Source organism: Mus pahari, chromosome 8 (genome assembly GCF_900095145.1).
Source record: "Mus pahari chromosome 8, PAHARI_EIJ_v1.1, whole genome shotgun sequence".
NCBI classification, from domain to species: Eukaryota; Metazoa; Chordata; class Mammalia; order Rodentia; family Muridae; genus Mus; species Mus pahari.
This window is the reverse complement of record NC_034597.1, coordinates 49,948,409-49,975,216: the sequence shown is the minus strand read 5'-3', so window position 1 is coordinate 49,975,216 and position 26,808 is coordinate 49,948,409. Positions and strand designations below refer to the sequence as shown.

The 26,808-nt window shown below is 40.6% G+C and overlaps 1 pseudogene; it reads left to right on the top strand.

The window, feature by feature from the left end:
- The first annotated feature begins 16,259 nt into the window (after window positions 1–16,259).
- Window positions 16,260–17,258, top strand: LOC110325090 (annotated as a pseudogene).
- Window positions 17,259–26,808: the final 9,550 nt, after the last annotated feature.

Sequence of the window (26,808 nt, the reverse complement as noted above, 5' to 3'; positions counted from 1 at the left end):
CTCTATTTCTAAAGCTATCAATATTATGCGATGTAAATAGTGGCCCAGATGAACTTTGTGCACACCTTCATGTAGATAGGCCAACTTATAATATGTGGTGGTAAACAAACATTGTGATCTGAAGATTTTGTGGAACAAGTATTTAGGTTTACAACTAGTGAAAACTTGTGTGACTTAGCAAAGACGAGAAAGACAAGGAGATAAAAATGGAAGGTGATACAAAGGATAAATGGGCTGAGAAAGAAATTAGGGAAACAACACCCTTCACAATAGTTGCAAATAATATAACTAAGTGTGACTCTAACTAAGGAAGTGAAAGATCTGTATGATAAGAACTTCAAGTCTCTGAAGAAAGAAATTGAAGAGGATCTCAGAAGATGGAAAGATCTCCCATGCTCATGGATTGGCAGGATTAATATACTCAAAATGGCCATCCTGCNGAAAGCAATCTACAGATTCAATGCAATCCCCATCAAAATTCCAACTCAANTCTTCACTGAGTTAGAAAGGGCAATTTGCAAATTCATCTGGAATAATAAAAACCTAGGATAGCAAAAACCATCCTCAACAATAAAAGAACCTCTGGTGGAATCACCATGCCTGACCTTAAGCTGTACTACAGAGCAATTGTGATTAAAACTGCATGGTACTGGTACAGCGACAGACAGGTAGATCAATGGAATAGAATTGAAGATCCAGAAATGAACCCACACACCTATGGTCACTTGATTTTTGACAAGGGAGCTAAAACCATCCAGTGAAAAAATGACTGCATTTTCAACAAATGGTGCTGGTACAACTGGTGGCTATCATGTAGAAGAATGAGAATTGATCCATTCTTATCTCCTTGTACAAAGCTCAAGTCTAAGTGGATCAAAGACTTCCACATAAAACCAGAGACACTGAAATTGATAGAGGAGAAAGTGAGGAAAAGCCTCGAAGATATGGGCACAGGGAAAAAAATTCCTAAACAGAACAGCAATTGCTTGTGCTGTAAAATCTAGAATTGACAAATGTGACCTCATAAAATTGCAAAGCTTCTGTAAGGCAAAAGACACTGTCAACAAGACAAAAAGGCCACCAACAGATTGGGAAAGGATTTTTACCAATCCTAAATCTGATAGAGGACTAATATCCAATGTATACAAAGAGCTCAAGAAGCTGGACACCAGAAATCCAAATAACCCCATTAAAAAATGGGGTACAGAACTAAACAAAGAATTCTCAACTGAGGAATACCAAATGGCCGAGAAACACATGAAAAAATGTTCAACATCCTTANTCATCAGGGAAATGCAAATCAAAACAACCCTGAGATTCCATCTCACACCAGTCAGAATGGCTAAGATCAAAAATTCAGGCAACAGCAGATGCTGGCAAGGATGTGGAGAAAGGGAACACTCCTCCATTGCTGGTGGATTGCAAGCTTGTACAAACACTTTGGAAATCAGTCTGGCGGTTCCTTAGAAAATTGGACATAGTACTACTGGAAGATCCAGCAATACCTCTCCTGGGCATATACCCAGAAGATGTTCCAACTGGTAATAAGGACACATGCTCCACTATGTTCATCGCAGCCTTATTTATAATAGCCAGAAGCTGGAAAGAACCCAGATATCCCTCAATAGAGGAATGGATACAGAAAATATGATACATTTATACAATGGAGTACTTCTCAGTTATTAAAAACAATGAATTTATGAAATTCTTGGGCAAATGGATGTATCTGGAGGATATCATTCTTAGTGAGGTAACCCAATCACAAAAGAAGTCACTAGATATGCACTCACTGATAAGTGGATATTAGTTCAGAAACTTAGAATTCCCAAAATACAATTTGCAAAACACAAGAAAACCATAAATAAGGAAGACCAACATGTGGATACTTCATTCCTCCTTAGAATAGGGTACAAAATACCCATGAAAGGAGTTACAGAGACAAAGTTTGGAGCTAAGATGAAAGGATGGACTATCCAGAGACCACCCCATCTGTGGATCCATCCCATCATCAGCCACCAAATCCAGACACTTTTGCACATGCCAGCAAGATGTTGCTGAAAGGACCTGATATAGCTGTCTCTTGTGAGGCTATGCCAGTGCCTGGCAAACACAGAAGCAGATGCTCACAGTCAGCTATTGCATGGAATGCAGAGTCCCCAATGGAGGAGCTAGAGAAAGTACCCAAGGAGCTGAAGGGGTCTGCAACCCTATATGTGGAACAACAATATGAATTAACCAGTACCCCCAGAGCTTGTGTCTCTAGTTGCATATGTAGCAGAACATGGCCTAGTCGGCCATTACTGGGAAGAGAGGCCGCTAGGTCTTGCAAACTATATATGCCCCAGTACAGGGGAAGGCCAGGGCCATGAATTGGGAGTGGGTGGGTAGGGGAGCAGGGGCGGGGGGAGGGTATAGGGACCTTTCGGGATAGCATTTGAAAAGTAAATAAAGAAAATAATAAAAAAAGGAAGGTAATAATGTAAAGGTGGTGGCCTCGATTTCCAACTGCCTCTGCTTCTTTTTGTACACACAGCAGGGTGTCTTGATTTCCCCTAGTCAATAAGAGCTGAAGGGAATTAGAGCTGGAAAGCAAAACAAGTTTCAGGGCCTTCTCTAAGATCTCATGCTAGTGCAAATGTGCTAATGGGGATGATGCTGAGAGCCAATTTAAAAGGTAACCCCTCCTGCCTGCCAGCACTCCTTCCTCATCCAGCACAAAGGCCTCCTACCCTCCTCTACTCCATGGAAACGCACGTGCCATGATTCAGTCTCAGTCTGGAGAATCTGATGGAAGGATATGTGGTGACTAGGGTCTGTCTGGTGACATACCTCCATCTTTATTGTTCAGGCCTGTGCTGAGACCAGCTTAAGCCACCTGGATGCCAGTTTTTGATGAAGTTCTCCAGCCCCAGGAGGATGTAGCATCTCTCAGAGTCTGGCTAATGGCCGCCTTAATTTGGGTGCTCCATGGAATGCAGAATCCTAACATCTCACTGATGGTATCTTTGGACCATCTATTCTGGCTAACTGGTTTGTGTATGTAAATGCTTGGGGGGGGGGCATAGACGTGCACACACACACACACACACACACACACACACACACACACACACTACATGCATGTACCCTGTCATCACACTGTGTGATCAATAGTGAATCTAATTAGGGCTAGATAGTAACAAATACTGAAAGTTTTAACCCTCCTATAACCTATTGTGTAGATTTTTCTCTAAAAGCCAAGAGCTGTGAAATACTGTATCATGTTGTATTATGCTGTACTGTATTGTATTCACAAGACTTCTATCAATAACTATTTAGTGCCTGTAATCCCAGCATTCTGAAGGCTGAGGCAAGAGAATTATGAGTTCAAGGCCAACCTGGGCTACATAGAGAGCTGCAGGCAAGCCTGGGCTATCAGACCCTGTCTCTATAAGCTAATAACTCATTGTTAACTAAATACCTAGTTAGACAGACAGACAGAAGCGTGGTGGAGAAAAGAAAAGGAAGAGAGATAGGTTTGAAGGACTGACTGTTAGGCTGCCAGGGAAACCTCCTTAACTCTTTCAGCCAACTCTGGGGAGTTTATTTGTCTCGAACTACATTCCTTACAAAACCTTTCTGGGGAACCTATGAAATACTAAAGGGCCCATCAAAGCAAGATAGGTTTGTGATTTCTTAGATTCTGTTTCTCAGGGCATCTTCCCTGAATCTCTCTCTTCACACATGTGACTATTTCTAGTTCCTTCCAGATTCAGGAGTTTGTTTTAGATTTCAAGGCTTTAAAAACATTTTCAATGTCCTTCCCCACATTCTCAGGTATTAACAAAATCACACATCAAAGGAATCACTCCATTTACTATATTACACCTCCTTATAGTCCATAGAGAAGAATTGGTACAGACGATGAAAATCTGGAGTTCAAATTTTTGGGAAGCTCGCTAAGCCTGGTTAATCCAGCCTCTGATGAAAGACATCTGTCCGCAGGCATAAGGAACATTTGCAGAGGCCTAATCTAAGGATCAAAAGGCCTTAAGACTTAGAGCTACAGTGAAAGACAAGGACAGAATTATTAAACATGACAGCGTTTCATCAGAAAGATTAATTATTTACTGTAGAACCCAAGGACTATCATGAAATGAAAATCCATCAACCCTTTTCATTTAACCACAGCAAAAAGCTGTCCCAGCAACATGGAGCAATTTGCTCCCTCTTCCATTATTATACGTTTTGTCTTTGAGTTATAATTGTTGATGACAATTGCATTCTTTCTATAAAGAGATTAGACATGATATAAATTTTGCCACAGGTAGCCACTGTTGTTGACTGACTTGCTGAAACTTAATGGCTATTTTTTTTTTGTCAAAAATATTCTATGTTTTCCCTCATACATAGAATCTCTATCTTCACAAATATAAATTATCTACGTATTTATACATGTATGTGACAGGAAAGCAGAATCAGAGTGATGAGGGGTGCTAGGAAAAGGAACAACCATATATATGCATAAAAATTCCATAATGAACCTCACTTTTCCCATACAGTAATAATTAACAAAATTCCCCCTTTCACATTATGAAAGGACTAGGTACGCAATTAGAAAATGTTATGGAGACAAAAAGGAAAAGTTATTTCTATAATCTCATCACATCCAACAAAGATGCTCTTGCTTTGAAGATGGCAGCATGGAGCCATGGCTAAAGAAAACTGATAACTGTAAGATGTGAGGAGGCTTAATTCCTGACGCCCACCTGTCAGAAGTGTGAGGATGCATTCCACATCTTCAATGTCCAGATGGAACACAGACGCAAGGATGCTGTAAACATATCAAACCAATCCCATATCTACCTCTGACCTCCAGAAAGTAAACTAATAAAAAATGAGTTCTGTACTTCTCCACTGCTGATGGGATTGCAAATTTGTACAGCCACTCTGGAAATCAATCTGGCGGTTTCTTAGAAAATAGTTCTACCTAAAAACCCAGCTATACCACTCCTGGGCATTTACCCAAAAGATGCTCCACCATACACCAAGGATAATGCTCCACTATGTTCATAGCAGCTTTATTAATAATAGCCAGGAACTGGCAACAACCCAGATGTCCCTCAACCAAAGAATGGATACAGAAAATGTGGTGCGGAATACTATTTAGCTATTAAAAAACAAGAACCTCATAAACTTTGCCGTCAAATGGATGGAACTAGAAAATAGATATTTTCTTCATTTACATTTCAAATGATATCCTGAAAGTCCCCTATACCCCCCCCCCCGCCCTGCTCCCTTACCCATCCACTCCCACTTCTTGGCCCTGGTGTCCCACTTCTTGGCCCTGGCGTCCCGCTTGTACTGGCTAGTTTTGTGTCAACTTGACACAGCTGGAGTTATCACAGAGAAAGGAGCTTTAGTTGGGGAAATGCTCCCATGAGATCCAGCTGTGGGGCATTTTCTCAATTAGTGATCAAGGGGGAGAGGCCCTTGTGGGTGGGACCATCTCTGGGCTGAAAGTCTTGGATTCTATAAGAGGAGGGATAAGGACACCAATCTACCAAGAAAACTTTTGACACAAAACTTATCCTGTCTAAAAGAAATGCAGAGATAAAGCAGAGACTGAATAACCGGCCCAACCAATAACTGGCCTAACTCAAAACCTGTTCCACAGGTAAGTGCCAATCCCCGACATTATTAATGGTATTCTTTTATGCTTGAAGACACATGTCTAGAATAACTGTCCTTTGACTCTATCCAGCAGTGGACTGAAACAGATGCAGATACCCACAGCCAAACATTAGATGGAGGTCGGGGACTCTTATGGAAGAGATAGGAAAGCACGATGTCCCTGAAGCAGATGGAAACCCCACATAAAGACTGAAAGAGTCAACAAACCTTGAGCCCTGGGTGCTCTCAGACAAAGGACATACATGTGCTGGAACGAGGTCCTAGGCACATATGTAGCAGACAGGCAGCTCAGTCTCCATGGCTGCCTTGTCTGACCTCAGTGAGAGAGGATGCACCTAAGCTGGCCGAGACTTGATGTGCCAGGGTGAGGGGATACCCGGGAATGTCTCTACCTGTGGAAGGAAGAAAGGTCTGGGAGGGCGAGCAGCATTTGAGATGTTAATTAATTAGTTAATAAAAATGAGTTCTGTATTAAAAAAAAGAGTAATATTTTAGGATAGGTGTGGTGGCACATACATTTGATCCCAGCATTTGGAAGGTAGAGGCAGGTGGCTCTTGGTGAGTTCAAGGACAGCCTGGTCTACAAAGCAAGTTCCAAGACAGCACTATTTTGAAATACAACTTTATCTCAAAAAACTTTTTAAAAAAATGAGTAATATTTTATCCATAATGCATAACAGAAAGAATATCCATATATTTATAACTGTAAGAGGTTTGAATTTGGCCTGATTTTGTCATATGTACATACAAATCTTACTATATGTAGGGCTTCTCATTGAATGTATTTTATCAAATATCTATACCTTATAGTTTGTAATGTGGACAAAAGAGGTCAAAATATAGAAATTAAGCAGATTCATTAGAAGTTACAAAGTAACAAATCCATCAAGATGTGGTTTTGTACTTGGTCATCAGACCATGAATATCCTAGTTTGCTTGCTTCATGTACTAGAAAGACACTTAAACTGGTCCTTCGGATGCTGTCTTTACAAAAAACTTACATTTAGTTATACCCCACAGTCCCTTTAAATATTTTACTTGGTGAGATCTGAAAATGTTCACCCACTTTCACATGTGAAAAACATATATTCTTCCTCAGACAGGACATGGGACGTTGCCATCCTTGCCAGAAGATGCTAGGTATCTTCAGCAAGCAAGTCCTTGCCCTGGCCCTGCTCCCTGTTGCCATTGCTCTATTTCCATTGGTCTGTCCCTGTATACAGAACCAAACAGCATGCTCGCAGTGGTCATCTGTGGGGCTTCCTGTGTTCTGCATGCTACTGTCAACACTGGGGTGGTGGATGTGTCCCCACAGAGGCTGCTCCCTGGAACTGCTGAGCTGTGTTGCACTGGTGAGTAGTGTTTAACGTGCATTATGATTCTCTGCTTCATGGGGTTGGCTTGTTTTTAAGTCTGGGGCCCTTACTTACAGAGCCTCTATACATTCTTATAGAAATTACTTATTAACAAGTGACATTATGTCTCGAGCAATAGCAGAGTGCGTGAAGTTCCAGACCACATAATGTCTATCTAGTAAACTCTAGAAAGCACTCATAGAATGCAGCTCAAGGCAAGCATAGCATTTCAGTTTCACAAAGAAGACAAACCACAGCTGTGGCTTTTCTAACTTCAGGTGTTGTTCTTGAAGGACAGTGGCCATTAATGGTGGCTTTTGCAATTCCCTGTGAGGCATACCACTGAGGACTCTTCCTACACATCCTGACCATATTCAAGTCCTTTGCAGGTGGATATAATCTTTTCAAGTTCTTTTGACTCTTTTCAAATTAATGGAGGTTAATGATTGCTTAATCATTTATGCCAGGTAAAATGCTTTGCCAATATTGGGGGAAGATCGTTCAAGTGTATGAACTGATAATCTTCCCCATGCTGTGAGCTTGTCCTTTATTGTTTTTAACCTGTTTTTAACCATGTCTCTCAAGGAGCAAGTGTCTTTCACCTTGAATAATAGATTATCATTTTATTTTGCTTTTATAGTTTGTACTTTTTGTGCCATTACTGTGAAAACTTTGCTTAGGCCCCATTCATTCCTTTTTCAAAGAAAACCTTTATCTTTTATCTTTAAAGCTGTAATCTTTTCTAGTTTAGTATAATTTACAGTGTGTTTTAAAGTTTGTTATTTATATCAGTATCCAATTGTTTTAAAACAGTTACAGTTTTCACTTTCTCTACTGAGTGTGTCTAGAGGTTAATCTCTCAGCATGGTTCTTGTGTCTGTCCTGTGACTAGTTCTAGTATGCCTTAATTGTTGGAACAGTATTCCTAGAACTTCACCTCTGTCCCTGGGTAAGGGAATCTAGCCACACCCCCAAAGAATGAAACAGAGTCAGGAGAAAAGGATCCCAGAGCTACCACAGAGCCAAAGGAGTGAGAAGCAGGGGGACGGAGAGAGTGGAGGATTGACTGCCTTGTAGCTTTGCCCAGTGAGGTTTGTACTGAGGTGGCCTGAAGACTGTCTTCTGCCCACTAAGATGTCAGTGAGATGGGAAAAACGGTGCTCTACCCCCTCAGGCCAACTGAGGAGAACACAGGGAACTATATTCTAATGTCTTCATGATTTAAGGAGTATTTCTAGTAAAAGTACAAAATAATGGACTCTATTAAGAAAATTTTATGAATGTATATCTTTGTATATAGTTCTTTCATCTCTCCAGTGCATTTCTTGTCTTCTTTACCCCATCTTACTGGCTGCTGCCTCCTCCTAAGTCATCTCCACTTTATTCATCTCTTTCCATAAGTACATATACATAAGTGTATGCACATGAACACATACATGTAATGCATGTGTGTGTGAAAAACACCCTAGAAAACATGATGTTTTGTTTCTTCTCTTGCCACCATATTCTCTCACCCTCTCCCATTGCTTTGGAATTTAAAGTTAGAGGATGTCCTGTGTGGCAGAAAACTTGTGATGGGTTGAGATAAGATACAGCCAACTGAATGTATGACTATATAGAATAGATCTATTCTTTATATTCCCCAGCTCCTCGTCTACCCTAACAGCACATCTTGAAATCAGGTCATACTGTCAGCCAATTCTATTATCTTGAGAGATTGCACTGACTGGCCTGAACTCCCTATATATTTTTGAAGTAGTTCATCTATTTCTGGATTTCTTCTTTGAACGCTAGATGAAGCTTGCATTGGGATTGCACGGAACCCATAGGTCAGCGGTGCTAAGCAATACTTTCCAGATTGTTAATGTCATTTAAGAACTTTTTAGAAAATTTCTATCCCACCCCTTATCTAATGTCTCAGAAAATCCAGGTGTTGTATGACTGTACCATGGATGACTTCTTCAAATCATTTTAATCACAGAGATATCTATTTCTCATTTAAATAGCTGAATATATATAATTTTAAGGTAGAAAATGCAGCAGAACAAAAAGCACACCACGATTCCTCACAATCTCTGCTGCATCTCCTTTGGCTTTTTCTGTGTTGGGGATTGAATTGCCACCATTTTTTTTAAACATCTAAGCAAACTCTTACAGTAGCTCTCGTGGGGAGTGTTTGCTGGTGACAGAGCTACTCGTGTTGTTTATCATCTGAATGCCATTTTTCACAATTTCTGAGACAATGGCACTACAGTTACGTTCATTCCTTGACAGCTTCTTTCCTCTGCCTTGTGCATCTCCTCATGATGTCAGAAGTCGTTTTATTCTACTTTGGTGGTGCTGAAATGTAGCCCAATTTACAAAGACAGTACTGAAGCAATCTCTGGCAATGTCTGGAGACACTGATCCTGGTTGTAATCCTGGGAGAATGGATGACATTGGCATTTAATGAATGGAGATAATGAGGTTTCTAAATAGAGTATGATATGTTAGCTCCCCCTTACAAACAGAAATATTTCATTTAAATGTGATAGTTCTGACATTGATAAACTGATAAAAGCCAGTATCACACCAAAATTAACTGAATCCTGATTCCTTTTCCATAATATCTCTTTGTCCTGGTTAGTTGTAATTGTCAATCTGACATAGTCTAGAATCACACAGAAAGAGAGTCTCTGTGAAGAGTTATATAGGTCAGGCTGGCTGGTGAGCATGTCTAAGGGGGTTATCTTGATTACTTTAGTTGGGGTGGGAAAACTGTTCACTGTGTCACTGTGGGTGGTACTAATTCCTAAGCAGGGAACCTGGGGGAAATATGAGTGGAAACAGCAGGCCTCACACAAACACAAGTGTGTCTATTATTATCTGTTCTTGACTGTGGATGTAATGCAATTATTTACTTTTAATTCATGCTGAACTGCTTTCTCTGAAATGATAGATTATTCCCTGAAACTGTGAGCTAAAATAAATCCATTTGCCCCTAAGTTATTATTTCAGGGTACTTTATCATAGTAGCAGAAAAGAAATGAAGATACATCTTTTCCCTTTAATCATAGCTAGATTATTAATTATACTGTATCTACAATGTATCTAAATTTTGAATAAAAATCAAGTTCTAGTTTGTGTTTTGTCATCAGAAGAGTCTAATGATTTAACTAGAACATTTTATATTGTCAAAATTACTTTTGTGGGCTGGTGAGATGGCTCAGTGGGTAAGAGCACCCGACTGCTCTTCCNAAGGTCNGGAGTTCAAATCCCAGCAACCACATGGTGGCTCATAACCATCCGTAACAAGATCTGAAGCCCTCTTCTGGAGTGTCTGAAGACAGCTACAGTGTACTNACATATAATAAATAAATAAATAAATCTTTAAAAAAAGAAAAAAAAATTACTTTTGTATGAATGATACTGTCTTAGTTAGATTTATGTTTCTGTGATAAGCAGTATGACTACAAGAAATTTGGAGAACAAAGGCCTTATTTCACCTGACTATTTATGAAGGGAATTCATGAAGGGAAATTAGGACAGGAAGTTAGAGCAGGAACCTGGAAGCAGGAGTTGAAGCAGATGCTGTGGAGGAAAGTGTATTATTGTCTTGCTTCTTCTGGCTCACTTAGCTTGCTTTCTTATACAATCCAGGGTCAGTACACTCACAGTGGGGTGAGCTCTCCCACATCTATCATTAAATAAGAATGTGCCCTATAGACTTGCCTACAGGCAATCCAATGGAAGAATTTTCTCAACTAAGGTTCATCTTCCCAGATAATTTGTCTGTGTCAAATTCACAACCAACCAACCAAGTAAATACAACAACCAGGACCATTGACACAAAACACACAACCTCTTCTTTATTGCTTATCTCTAAGATCTCATATTAGTATGAATATTACAACAGAATGTCACATCAATAACTTTAAAACTCCCATGGTCTTTAAATATTTCAACACTTAAAAGTCCAGAGTCTCTTTAAAATATTCTGAGTCTCTTGGCTTGTTCAGTTTCCTTACTTAAACAATCCAGACACACCTCTTCAGGGGTGGTACCATCCGAAGTGGGCTGGGCTATCCCACATCAATCATTAATCAAGAAAATGCCTCTATAGACTTATCTATGAGCCAATCTAATGGACGCATTTTCTCAACCAAGGTTCTCTTTTCCAATCTAATTCCAGCCTATGTCAAGTTGACCAAACCAATGGCATGTTACTATTGAAATGTTATACAATGTGTGTGATGGTAGAGCTTATTGTGTATAAAGTGATGTGGTAGCAGCCATCATCAAACATTCTCTGGTTTCTTTTTATTTTGGCCAAGATTTAGAGAAGAGGGTCATTAAAACATTAAGCATTTTCTCATGTTTCTCAGCCTAATCACCCTTTGGCTGATAATAGGACTGTGGCAACATGCATTGTAGAATACCATTCATCTGAGAAAATAGGAAATCATGAAACCTTCAGGCGAAGGATGTACCTAGAAAAGGCCCTAGTGAGTGAGGTGAGTAAGACCCAGATGGATAAACACAACATGTTTTCTCTCATCTTCAGTTCCCAGGCTAATTTTTCAGGTATGAGTACATATCATGGAGTAACGATGGGAACTAAGATAGTAAAAGGAGACCATGGGAGGAAATGGGAGAGAAATAACAGTACAAATGATTTGAAGGGAAAATGGGGAATTGGGGTAGCTTTAAATAGGGAGCACGAGGGAGATAAATACAGAATATGGAAGGAACAGGAAAAAATACCAGTTAGAATATCTGAAAAAGCCACAGGGAAGCATGTTATTCTATAGTTACCTGAAATTAAATATAATACTTTATTATATGTGTATACATATACTTATATATCTATATGAAATCTTCCCATCTAGGCTGATAGTGTGCCCACTAAGAGCCATAGACTATCTAGTAAAATTCCAATATCAGGCACCAGAAAGTCTCCTTTTGAGTTATTAATCATGGTTGTCAATGATATTTCCAAAATATTATAGGCAATTGCTGTTGCCCTTGACCACCTTCAGTGGTGTAAGGCAAGTTCCTGTCACTGGAAACCATGCACTCCTGACACAGGAACCACAGGACCTGAGGTGGATCTGACCTGAAAATTGTTTCCCTGGGGATTAGCTTTTATAACGTCAGAAGGTTCTATGCAAGCTTCTAAAGATAGGAGACTGTTAAGAATCCTACCTACTATACCTATGAACAACAACAATGACCAGTATGGCACAATCACACTGAAGATACAATAAGGTCCACATGCCCCTGTGGTCACCAATATCCAACACTGGTCTTAAGGCTCACTCAACAGGAGGGAAACTGTACCTGGTACTAGAAACTTGACCAACTATCCAGGCTTGGTGAAATATGGATCTCAGAGGAGAACCATAATAGCCAATTTGCTAAAGTAGAACAACTCTTAACTAAATTATAAATATTTATCCTTATACTCACAGGTAAGTGCAGTTCTCATCTGTGGTAGCTTAAATATGCTTGGCCCATGGGAAGTGGCACTATTAGGAGGTGTGGCATTGTTGGAGGAAGTGTGTCACTATTAGGGTGGGCTTCAAGGTCTCCTCCTATGCTTAAGTTCTGCCCAGTGTGGAAGAGAGCTTCCCCTTGCTACCTGAGGATGCCAGTTTCTCCTGGTTGCCATTGAATGAAGACACAGAACTCTCAGCTTCTTCTCTAACACCACGTCTGCCTGCATGCTGCCATGTTCCTGTTATGATGATAGTGGACTAAACCTCTGAATCTGTAAGCCAGTCCCAATTAAGTGTTTATCTTTATAAGAGTAGCCTTGGACATGGTGTATCTTCACAGCAATGGAAACCCTAGATAAGATATCATCAATGATCAAAGAAACTTCTCTTTGTAACAGATGTAGATTACTACAGAAAATCACAACCAATCAAAATGCAGAGAAACATCTGCAGCACAATTCCTGAACCTAAAGCTCAGGGGTCACTGCAGAAGAGATGGAAAGACTGTAGGAGCCAGAGGAACAGTAGGTTTGCAGTGAGACTGTGTCTATTAAAAATGTCAGAGAGGCTACACTCATGAAGTCTTATCAATATGGCTCCCCAAATACATACTAACATGGAAGGGGGAAGTTTGTGGGGCTTCAGCAATATCAAAGACTCTGGACAACTAAGGAATGCTTAGAGTGTGAGAAATGATTTTCCCCAGGGAAATAACATTGTGTGGACTAAGAAGACTGTTTTTGTGTATTTTGCAATATTTATATCTATATCTATATCTATCTATATATATAGTATAAACACATATATAGTATATCTATCTATATAGTATAAACATATATATAGTATATCTATCTATCTATATAGTATAAATATATATATAGTATATCTATCTATCTATATAGTATAAACATATATATATTATATAAACACACACACACACACACATATATATATATATATATATATATATGTGTGTGTGTGTGTGTGTGTGTGTGTGTGTGTGTTTGACATAAAATATATCAAGAACTAAAGAAAGAGAGGCCATGAATTTGAGAGAAAGAAGAGGGGGAAGGAGAGTGGGAAATATTGTAATTTTAATCTCAAGAAATAAAAGAATTATAAAATAAAAACAAGATAGACAGCACCTAATGAACAACAGTGTATGGAAAAGTCTGGTCTCTAGATGTACACACATATGTACCTGCACACACATGTACCTGTACACACTCACATGCACTTGCATATACACATGCACCTGCACATACTCACATGCACCTACCTGTACACACATATATTCCTATACACACATATGTACCTGCACACACACAAGAGACTGCACACAAACATGTGCCTGCACACACACATGCACCTGCACACATATGCCTGCACCTACAAAAATAAATTTATTAATTAAATATGGGGTAAATGTAATAAAATTACTTTTTAAAAAAATTTCTAATCTTTGAATACAAATAGCATCAACCATTTTCTTCTCTTTCAACATGAGTTAAATATACAACTTCTCCTTTTTCTTTTTATTAAACATAGATTCTTTTCCCATACAATATAATCTAAATACAGTTTCCCCTCCATCTACTCCTGCCATTTACTTTCCACTACATCTCTCAAATGAATCCATTCTCATTCTGTCTCTGATTAGAAAAGAACAGGGTTCTAAGAGATAAGAAAATAAAACAAATAAGATAAAACAAAAATCATCATATCAAAGTTGAATAAGACAACCAAACAGAAAAATAAAAGAGCTCTGAGAGTAGTCACAAGAATCAGAGACCCACTCATTCCTATCTTCAGGAGTCCCATAAAAGTACTAAACTGAAATCTACAGTATATATACAGGGGGCCTAATGCAGACCCATTGGGCTTGTGATCATTGCTTCAGTATCTGAATAAACCCCCTCTTAATGCCAATTACTGGGTGAAATATATTGCAATTTAGCATGCTTTTCTGGACCAAAAAAAAATAGCTGATAGCTTGATAGACAAAGAGTTATATTTAATAACTGATGTTTACATAAACCATACTATGAAATCTCAGTTCCCAAAACTGTTGGAACTGGATCCCTGCATGACTCTGCAATCTTCATTCATCACAAACTGCAGCTTCAGTTCTGCTCAAGCAACAGTAACAAGAACCCCGCCCTTCTGTGATGGTTTCATGACTCCCAAATGCTTTCTACTCTCAAGTTCTTTTTTGATGGTCACCCTTATTTATTCTTTGCAAACTCATACATGTATACCTGTATCTTTATCATATTGAATCCCTATTCCCATTCTTCTCCCTGAGTCACCTTAAAAGCTTTTGACAAAATCCAACATCCTGTCATTTTAAAAAGTCTCGCAGAGATCAGGGACACAATGTCCATACCTAAACATAATAAAAGCAATATACAGCAAGCAAATAGTCAACATTAAATTAAATGAAGGAACTTAAAGCAATTCCACTAAAACCAGGGACAGAGCAAGGCTGCCCACTTTCTCCACACTTATTTAGCATTCTACTTGGAGTTCTAGTTAGAGTAAAAAGACAGCTAAAGGAGATCAAGGGATGCAAGTTAAAAAGAAAGAAGCCAAAGTATTGCTATTCACAGATAATATGATAGTATACATAAGTGAGCCCAAAATTCTACCTGAGAACTTCTGCAGGTGAAAAACACTTCTAGCAAAGTGGCTGGATATAAAATCAACTCAAAAATTCAGTAGTCCCCCTTTATACAAATAATAGATGGTCTGAGAAAGAAATTAGAGTAAGAACACCCTTTACAATAGTCACAAATAATATAAAATATTTTGTGTACTCTAGTTAAGAAAGTGAAAGCTCTGTATGAAAGAACTTCAAGTTACTGAAGAAAGAAATTGAAGACAATATGAAAAGGTGGAAAGACCTTTCCTACTCATAGATCAGTAGCGTTAACATAGTAAAAAATACCCATCTTAGCAAAATAAATCTACAGATCCAATGCAATTCCCATCAAAATTCCAACACAATTCTTTACAGACTTTGAAATAGTAATTCTCAACTTTGTATGATAAAACAAAAAACTCAGGATAGATACAACAATCATGAACAATAAAAGAACTTCTGGAGGTATCGCCATCACTGATTTCAAGCTGTACTACAGAGCAATAGTAATACATGGAATTGGTATAGAAACAGACAGGCGGATCAATGGAATCAAATCAAAGACCATGAAACAAGTCCCCACACCTACACACCCTTGATTTTTAACAAAGGAGCCAAAACTGTACAATAGAAAATAGAATGCATCTTCAACAAATGGTGCTGGTCTAACTCGATGTCTGCATGTAGACAAATATAAATAGACCCATCTCTACCACTCTGCACAAAACTCAAGTCCAATTAGATCAAAGACCTCAACATAAATCTGGACACACAAAATATAATAGAAGAAAAAGTGGGGAACTGCCTTGAACTTATGGATACATGAGACAAATTCCTGAACAAAACGAACATCAAAAGCTCAGGCCCTAAGATCAACAACTGACAAATGAGATTCATGAAACTGAAAAGCTTTTGCAAGGCCACAGACACCCAATCAATAGAACAAAATGAAAGCCCATAGAATGGAAAAAGTTATTCACCAATCCCACATCTGACAGAGGACCAATATCCAAAATATATAAAGAACTCAAGAGATTAGACATCAGGCTCTCTGCTCCTCGCTGTTCCAGGGACAACTGCATCTTCTTGTGCAGTGCCAGACTCATAGACAAAATGGTGACGGTCAGTGTGGATGGATTTGGCCGTATTGGGCACCTGGTTACCAGGGTTGCCGTCTGCTCTGCACTTGGCAAAGTAGAGATTGTTGCCATCAACGACCCCTTCACTGACCTCAACTACACGGTCTACATGTTCCAATATGACTCTACCCATGGCAAGTTCAACAGCATAGTTGAGGCTGATAATGGGAAGTGGGTCATAAATGGGAAGCCCATCACCATCTTCCAGGAGCGAGATCCCACTAACATCAAATGGTGTGGGACTGATACTGAGTATGCTGTGGAGTCTACTGGCATCTTCACCACCATGGAGAAGGCTGGGGCCCACTTGAAGGGTGGGACCAAAAGGGTCATCATCTCTGCCCCTTCTGCTGTTGCCCCCATGTTTGTGATGGGTGTGAACCATGAGAAAAATGACAACTCACTCAAGATTGTCAGCAATGCATCCTTTACCACCAACTGCTTAGTCCTTCTGGACAAGGTCATCCATAACAACTTTGGTATCCTGAAAGGGCTCATGACCACAGTCCATGTCATTGCTGCCACACAGAAGACTATGGATGACTCCTCTGGAAAGCTGTGGCATGATGGCTGTGGGGCTGCCCAAAATATTATCCCTGCATCCTCTGGTGCTGCCAAAGTTATGGGCAAAGTCATCCCAGAGATGAACGGGAAGCTCACTGGCATAGCCTTCCATGTTCCTACTCTCAATGTATCTGTTGTGGATCTGGCATGCCACCTGGAGAAACCTGCCAAGTATGATGACATCAAGAAGGTGGCATCCAAAGGCCCAATAAAGGGCATTGTAGGTTACACTGAGGACCAGGTTGTCTCCTGCGACTTCAACAGCAACTCCCACTCTTCCACCTTTGATGCTGGGGCTGGCATTGCTCTCAATGACAACTTTGAAAAGATCATTTCCTGGTATGACAATAAATATAGCTATAGCAACAGGATGGTGGACCTCATGTTCTGCATGACCTCCGAGGAGTAAGAAACCCTGGACTACCCACCCCAGCAGGGACACTGAGAGCAAGAGAGAGGCCCTTGGTTGCTGAGGAGTTGCTGTCCCAACTTGGACCCCAACACTGAGCATCTCCCTCACAATTTCCATCCCAGACCCCCATAATAACAGGAGGTGCCCAGCGATCCCTCCCTAATCTTTTGAATACAATCAATGAACTTTATTATACCCCCCAAAAGAAATTAGATGTCAACAAACCAAATAACCCACTTAAAAATGGGATATAGAGCTAAATGTAGAATTCTCAACAGAGTAATCTTGAATGGCCAAGAAGCACTTAAGGAAATGTTCAATGTCCTAGTCACAAAGGAAATTCAAATCAAAACAACCCTGAGATTCCATCCAGCTACTTTATTAGAATAGCTAAGATCAAAAACTCAAGTGACAGCACATGCTGGTGAGGATATGGAGCAAGAGGAACACTCCTCCATTGCTGGTGGGGTGTAAACTTATACAACCACTGTGAAAATCGATCTGGATGTTACTCACAAATTAGGAATAGTTCTACCTCAAGACCCAGCTATACCAATTCTGGCATATACCCAAAAGATGCTCCACCATACCACAGGGATACTTGCTCAACTGTGTTCATAGCAGATTTATTCATAATAGCCAGAAACTGGAAAAAACCTAGATGTCTCTCAACTGAAGGTTGGAGAAAGAACATGTGGTTCATCTACACAATGAAATACAATTCAGCTAATAAAAACAAGGATATCATGAATTTTGCAGGCAAATGGATGGAACTTGAGAATATCATCTTGAATGAGGTAAGGCAGCCTGAGCGTGACATGTATGGTATGTACATTATAACTGAACATTATCCACAAAGTTCAGAATTAACCATGCTACAATCCACAGACCCAAAGGAACTAAGTAATAAGGAAGGCTAAGGGAGGATGTATGAATCTCACTCAGAAGGAGAAACAAAACATTCATCAGATATGGATGGAGAGAAGGTACTATGTGGGAGAGAAAGGATGGGCATGAGGATGGGGATCAGGTGTGGGGAAGGGGAACAGGAAAGGACAGTGAGTGAGAATGGAAATTAGTGGGGGACATCTCTGCGACTACCTGGAAACCTGGGGTGGGAGAGACTACAGATATCTATGGGGGTGACCCTACTGGAGGTTCCTACCAGTAGGAAACAGACACTGAAGTGGCCACCTTCTGTAGCCAGGAAGGACTTCCAGTGGAAGGAAGAAATCAACCTACCCACAAAATCTTCAACCCAGAATTTGTCCTACCTATAAGATGTGCAAAAATAGAGTTGAAACAGAGACTAAGGGAACAATCAGTGACTGGCCCAACTTGAGACCCACCCCAAGGGAGAGAGCAACTCTGACACTGGCAATGAGACCCTTCTATGCTTGCAGACAAGAACCTAGCACAACTGTCTCCTGAGTGGCTTCATCCAGGAGCGGATAGAAACAGATGCAGACATCCACAGCCAAAATGTAGGAGGAGCTTGTGTGGAAGAATAGGGGAAGGAATTGAACAAGCTGGTGGGCTCAAGGACACCACAACAATACCTATAAAGTCAAGTTACCTGGGCCTGTGAGGGCTCACAGAGACTAAACTACCACCAAAAAGCATTCATGGGCTGTATCTACCCCCCCCCCCCTGTTTGTAGCAGATGCGCGCAGCTTGGTCTTCATGTGGGTCCCCTAACAACTGAAGCAGGTGCTTTCTCTGACTCTGTTGCCTGCCATTGGATCCCCTTCCCCCTACCTGAACTGCCTGGTTGGGCCTCAGTGAGAGAGGAGCTTTTTAGTCCTGCTGGGGCTACATGTCCCAGGATGGGGTGGTACCTAAGGGGGCTCCCTGTCTTTGAGCAGAAAGGAGTGGGTAATGGGGGGATTTATAAGGGTGAGGACTAGGAGAGGAGGGAAGGGAGCTGGTATTGGGATGTAACATGAATTAAAAAATAAACTATGAAAAAGGCTTAATATTAATTAATTAATTAACTAAAGAATTAATATTTTATTACACATGCATATGCAACATGCATTTTTGTGCTAACACATACAAACTTAGCTGCTATTTGTTGTTGATTTTGTTATGTTTATGTATAATCCAGTTGTTAATTCTAGCATTTTTTTAATGAAACACTGAAGACTGTCTCCTTAGATAAAGTCTGTTTTGAAAATGTTAGTTTTTCTTCTTCCTTATCTGCCTTTTGTATTTCATGTCTTCCCCCCTATTATATTGCACTGGAGGACTTGAGAAGAACAGCTGCAAGGGGACCCAGATCCTTTGCCATTCTGTCTGCTTCTTGCTTGTATTTTCTTGGTGCTTATGCGCTGCTCGCTGGCCTTTCCCATGAGTCCTGGGTGCTGGTGAGTTCTGCAGGAATGGGTGCTGAAGCTGCTTCTTCTTCTTCTTCTTCTTCTTCTTCTTCTTCTTCTTCTTCTTCTTCTTCTTCTTCTTCTTCTTCTTCTTCTTCTTCTTCTTCTTCTTNTGCTTCTTCTTCTTCTTCTTCTTCTTCTTCTTCTTCTTCTTCTTCTTCTTCTTCTTCTTCTTCTTCTTCTTCTTCTTCTTCTTCTTCTTTGCTTTATCTATAGCTTTTGTTTTATTATATCATTAATATTCAATGGCTTTTCTAGAATAGCTGCATGTAGCTTGGATATGCTATTCTTTCCTTTTTATAATCTCTGTTAAAGTTTCCCAAGGGTCTGTAGATGACTTTTGCATAATAAGAAGAATTCTTTAAGTATTTAACTTTCTGTTTTAGTCTAGTCTTAGTTCAGATCACTTAACTGGGATAAGATTGTAGCATGCACCTAGAAGTGTAGGGGCAGTTCTATGGATGTCTGAGAAGGCCATGGAGGAGCCTGCCTTGCTTGTGTCTACAGAGCATGCCCACATTCCTCAACTGTAGACGCAGGAGATCAAAGAAGAGACACTGCCTCGAGCAAGGTCTAATCTACACTCTTGGTGAGCTTTCATTTTGCCCAATATTTCAAATCAAAGGACTCAAGATAACAGCGTATGAATCACTCAGCATTTCACTGTCAATAAAAATATTTTCATACTAAAATAGTCATATTTACAAAACGTTCATGACCTTTCAAGACACACAATGGAACTGACAAGAGGCTTCTTTTCTTTCCAAGATGGAATCCTCCCTTCCAGGCCTCAGTGGCCATGCCAAGCCCCAGCCAAGAAATGGGATTTGGCGAACTCATTAACTCCGGGGGAGGAAAGAAAAAGCTAATAATAACATTTTTAAACCACACATGAAAAAATTTGCAAACCATATTCTGAACTATTTGGAAAGCTGCATATATTAGCTGTCTACTGAGGACAGCACTGTCCAAGAACTAGTCATTTATCCAACAAGAATTTCTTAATGACCTACTCTTTTCCCAGGCCACATAATAGGCAATACGTGTTAATTACATTCAAGATACTCATCTACTGATTTCTAGGCAGATCTTTTCCACTGGACTCAAGGCTTCCTGTAGACAGAGGCTCTGCCTTTTTTTAGCTTTGACGTCCCCAGCATTGACCTTGCCTAACTAGAGTCAAGTAGTCCTGTTGCCCGCCCGGTGACTAAACTGTGCAATATAAACACTTTCATTTACATAGTCAGCAACTCTTAAGAATGGCTTTACACTTTGCCCATCTGATGGCCCCTGTTCTTGCCATCCCTCCAAGTTTTTCCTTTCCACATTATTAATTAACTCCTCACCCCAAGCCAGTCCCTTCCAAAGAATTCTATTAAGCTCTGGACTAGATAGGAAAAAAATTACTCGCCCCAACCCCTGCTACTAGCACAAACGCACCAAACCAAAGTTTTTACTGGACCTGCAAAAACAGTCTGGAAATGTAAAATGTCTTTGAAATCACTCTACTGCTTTATTGCTATGAAAGCTGCTGCCAAACTTCTCAGCCAGACTTCCGATCTAACTGTCTAGTCACTGCATGTCCCCTCATCTTGGGGTGAGAGGTGGCTAAGATGACAAAGGAAGCATGTGGGCAAGTCGGGGCTCACCTTATAAAGTTGCTGAATCAAGCAGAAGGTGTCACTTCATGGCCCTAGCCATGTCATACCGAGGTGGTCCATGCCTGAAGTTTGCTGTCTTAAAAGGCGACATTTGTGACTGTTTCCCACAGACCACATTCTTGACAGCTCTTTCAGAAAAGAAAACTGATGATAGCCCTCCATAAATAGACGAGTAACGTAGGAGAAAGGAGGTCGGAAGACACTGGCTGGGGCTCTGGGCAAGGTCAGGCCCAGTGTGGTCCCACATTGTTTTTAAAATAATCAGCTCTGTCTGTGTTCTTGAAGCCCCCCACACAGCAGGATGAAGCGGAAAATCCTCCAGGATCCATGGGGTCTGCATTTGGGGTTTTTCTTCACTGCCTTGCTGTGACTAACAGGTCACTGGCCGCTTAAGCAAGCCCGGCCTTGGGTGGTCTCTACCTATACTGCCTCCTGGCTCATGTCTTTCTTTCCCACAGAAGGGCTGTGTAAGGAAAACTCAAAAGAGCTGCCAACCTGTCCTTCGGACCCGGTGGCCTTTCTAAATGAGCATCGAGCTTCTGCAGCCACGGCAAACAGCAGTTTTCTCCCTTTATTGTGGGATTTTTTTTTTTTTTTTTTTAAGAAACGAGAAGAAAAGAAAAGCCACACACAGATGTGAAACCAGAGACAAATTAGCAAAAGGGTCCTCCGTGTAGTTATTTTGAGTAAAGTCTAATTGTCAGGCAACTCAGGGAAGCTATTCTGTCGTGGAGATAGACGTGGATAGAAATGCAGCGTGTAGCCGTGGAAGCAGAAGCTTGTGTTTGGCTCCACTTTTAAAGTGTGCCCCTAAATAAACGCCTGCACTGAAGCAGAGGCAATTCCTTGGCGTAGGAGTAGGTTCAGGCACAGCGGCGTAGCTGATGGACTTGTAGCTTATATATGTGTTTTCTAACCTCTGTTTTGTGTTCGGTGAAAGCTGTTAATGAATTGCTTAGTGGCACTTCCGAAACCTGCTAAGGGCACAGAGCACACACAATTTAGGGTCCACTCGTAATTTAGTAGTCTGAACTTCTGAGAGTGTTCCACGTGGGTCCCCCCTAACCCCGTTATAAACTCACTTGGATAAATCACTCCTATATTGCTGTATTGTTACTTTGGCACGGGGCAAAAATAGTTGGCAGGCATTTCAAAGAAAATGCCTCAACCCAGTGACGGCAGCTGGCAAGAAGGCTGCCAGATCGGAGCAAGTGCATACTTTGTAGGAGCTTACTTTTAATGGAATAGTTAATAAAACAAATTGCAGTTATACCTTAATTTGATTAGAATGACAGCGGGTGACTCCCAGGCTCTGCAGAAAGGCACGTTTTCATGTGGGGTGTCTTGCGTCCGTCTCAAATGTAAACGTGGAGGAAAAGTCTCTATAATAGAACGCAATGAGCTTGTCAGCCCGGTTCAGTCATGGTAAACACCCAGTTCTACTTTGGAATTCCTGCCTGGAAATATAAATTGATTTTCCTCCCAGAAAGAATGTGGTATGCGACTGGGTATAGGAAAAGCAGATTTATTATTATTGTTATTATTGTTGAATCGCATCGGCTCACCAGAGGCAGAACGGGTCAAAGTTTCCACTGTAAGTCGCTGTTTTTATAAGGCTTTATAACTTGGATATGTTGGTCAGCTTTGGCCTGGGGCTTGGTAAATAGCGTCTCTGTCTGGAACAAACCTTTGCCCCACCTTTCAATAATACCAAAGGCAAAAACCAAGGCTAAACAGCTTTCCCCTTCAGCTTTGAAGTCAATGCTGTGGAGATGACTCCAGTGGCACAGGGAAAAGGGCTCCAGGGTTTTGATGCTTGTTTTTAGATAGCAGTTAAGGTGTTTTCCTTTTGTCTATATGATGGATGTGTTTCTAGTTTTAGAGAGAATCTAAGGTTAAGCCCCCTGAGTGATTGATTGATATGTGACATAGTTTATCTTCTTTAAAATTTGGATTTTTTTATCTCAATCTCAACAGTTACTCTTCAGAAAATAGCCCTTGTTATAATATACATTTGGAAATGCAAGTATGAAAATATTAAGAGTCACAATACAAACTAAAAGTATCAAATAATTTATTATACAACTGGGGAATTCAGTATTGTATAATTTCCTGATAGTAGAAAATATATTTCAATTTGTATGAGAGGGTGTGTGTAAAGGTGAGTGTGTGTATATATGTGTGTGTGTGTGAGTGTGTGCAGAGGTGAGCATGTGTGTGTGTGTGTGTGTGTGTGTGTGAACATGTACACACATATATGCACAGGCCAAAGAAAAAATTATAACAACTGGTTCTTTCCTTCCATCACCTGGATTTGGGGGTTAATAATTCAGACAATCAGACTCAGCGACACATGCCTTTACCCACTAAGCCACCTTGATGCTTGAAGCTTGCTTCATGCTTACATTCACAGGAAGCAGACATATGGGGACCAGGTATGTAGACAGTATGCTGCGAGAGTACAGTTCTGGGCTAGCTCCTCCCTTGGGCTGGTTCTTTGATAGGTCTTGTTTGAGTTGGCAACTCTTGATACCTAAAACTCACCTTGAAGATGGTTCTATGGAGCTCAACGTTTGGGCCCTGGCTGCAGTTCCTTTTTTTTTTTTTTTTTTTTTCTTCTGTGTAAGGAAACACCATCCAGTCATGATGGCTGTGTGCCTATCACACAGTAAGCCGTAGTCCTTCAACTTCCACTGGAAGAGAAGAGTAGATTTGTTGTGATTTTTGTTGTCCTTTTTGCAAGCCTGTGAATCTATGAGGTAGTCTAAAACTAACAACTCCTTTGCAGAAAAATTCATATTCAGAAGAACCATTAATGAATTGTAAGGAACTCACAGATAACAGGAGAGCTTCCCATGACCCCTGTTCCATTGTGTTGCATCTCAGGAACTCAGTTTAAATTGTTTCACTACCATAATACATTATTATTCTTTCCATCTCTTCTCCCTTCTAGCACCAGGTACCACCTCCAGAGGAACTTAGTTTAACTGAGAAAACAGAAATAAGTACAAGGTTTCTCTCAGAAATTACCATCAAGCCACACATCCACTAATAGCTCTGTTTTCTCTGGTGGCACTCCTGTTATTAGTGATGTTTTCCCTAGTCCAAGGGCTGAGGCCAGCCTCTTTACCATCATGGTAGGTTATGAGGTCTTAACAGTCAGTTTGCCTCTTAGCATCAGTTTTACCCTCTCTGTTGGATCTTTTCCATTTTTTATTAAGAAACCAAGTTCTCACTCCCTCACATGCCCCCTTACCTCACTTCCAGCAAAAATATAGTGCAGGTCTAATTTTGCTTTATAATGAAAACAAAATCTTCAAGATGATAAATTCTGTTATCTTACATCAGCTTATATCCTCGTGATTACTCTGTAACCCAGAAAGCTCTTTGTGAAACACTCGATCTCACTCGTCTACCATAGCTACCAAGGTAACTACTGACTTCCGTGGTACAAGTCCATGCCGGCTTCTTGCTCCTGGATAATTTAGCTTGGGAGTGATCTCTCCCTTTTCCTAGCCTATACTGACCCGTGGCTCACAAAGTGCAGACCTTCTTGATTTCCTCCCACCTCTCAGATTCTCTCTCTGGTGTCTCTTCCATGTAAAGTGAATAAATAAATTAATAAAAACTTTAACAGAGGAACTCGATATAATCAAAACACACATCTTAAACACATATGGAAATATAAAGAAAATTTATATTGGTACTCATAGAAAGTAAATAAGGAACAAAAATATCTTCCATGCAAAATCTGACACTTGTTTCATTTTTGTATTTTGATATTCTGTAACAGAACTTTAAAAGGACTAAATTTTTTTTTCTGACTCAAAACAAACAAACAAACAAACACAGATACAGTCCTGGTCCCCACCTCTGATGTGCTTCATTTTTGGCCCACCCTCACTTGCTTAGGAGTCTCTTAAAGCCTCGTAGCTTGAACTCTATCTCTGCACTGATCCCTCCAAAGTTCAAGGCCGCAGCTCAGTCTTGCACACATCACTATCTGGCAAGCTATAAATTCCCCTTTCCTCTTAGTAGTGTCTTTCTCCTTTCCCAAGAAGGTAAATATCGGAGGGCCGGCAATGCACGTCCTGTTTACTGGTGAACGCCCACCATGGAGAATACTGCTCACTGCTAATAGAAACAGCAGATATCTTCTGTATAAATTACTCCAATAATAATGTCTAATTTCCCAATCTAAAGGAGAAAAAAATCCTGGACTTCCTCCTCCACTGCAAGCTTAAGATGGAGAAGTTCTCTGACTTACACCACCTATCTACACCTTAGTTCCAAGAATGGGCTGATCTGAGTTCCATAAATGAGGGCACTACAGAGTGTGGCCTGGCTGCAGAAACTACTGCTGAGCTGTCAGATCTGGTCTGTGTTTGGTTTGTTTTTGTTTTGTTTCATTTTTCAATAGTCCAAAGATTTAAAATGTTTGCACCTAAGTAGTTGGGAAAAAGAAACAATGCTACTTCCTTGTGTGTTTATTGAAACTCACATTTCTTTATTATAGAGCTCTTACTTTTTATGCTGCTTTTGACTGTAGATGACTTATCCAGTTGGAAGAAACATGGGCCTCTGGCTTGGAGCTACCTGATTCCGTGTGTGTGTGTGTGTGTGTGTGTGTGTGTGTGTGTGTGTGTGTGTGTGCGCGCGCGCGCGCGCGCGCGCGCACACATGCTTCTAGCTATTGCCTACAAATAGGCATCCTGAACACTCCCAGAAAACCTGCCAGGGATTTCAAACATTTCCTAGCATGAAGGTGGCCTGTGTGTAACAGGGCTGTTAGGAGACGGCCACCATGTTTAAGGGCACTGACAAAGCCTGTGGACCACGCTCAACCCTAGGCTAGGTACAGCCCTGTGAGCAGAGTTGGAGTCATCCATACAAGGCCATGCTCTCCCATCACCACAGGAACCAATCTCCGACCCAAGAGTCCCCTATGCCCTCTGAGAAAAAAGTAGAACCACTCCTGTGAATGGATACAGCCCTTATCTACTCAGGGACAATGCCATTCCATCCACCCATTTGCCAGTGGGCGGGCTCTCATTTCACCTTTAGTGTGACTAGCTATGGAATTCCAAGTTAGAATGGTGACCTGAGGCAGAGTTAGTTATGCATTTAATTCTTGCTGCCACTCTAATTAGAGGCATCCCCTGGGACACAATATCTGCCCATTCCAATATTTGTAGCTTTGTTTGACATTACCACAAAATACAGATGATGTACCTAATCACCAGGTTTAAAGACTTAATACCCATAGATTTCCCAGCCTATGTGTGCTAATTCAACCTGATACTGTTAATGTTGAGGTTCAGCTCAAAGGCAAAGCATGAAGCCTTGTGGTTCAACCTCAGAAAGAATGTTCCCCCCAAACAGAATTTAAAAGAACATATATTCAAAATGTTTCTGTTTGCCTGTTAATTTTTAATATTAAGAAGGAAGGCATTTGTGATCTCCCTCTCTCTCTCTCTCTCTCTCTCTCTCTCTCTCTCTCTCTCTCTCTCT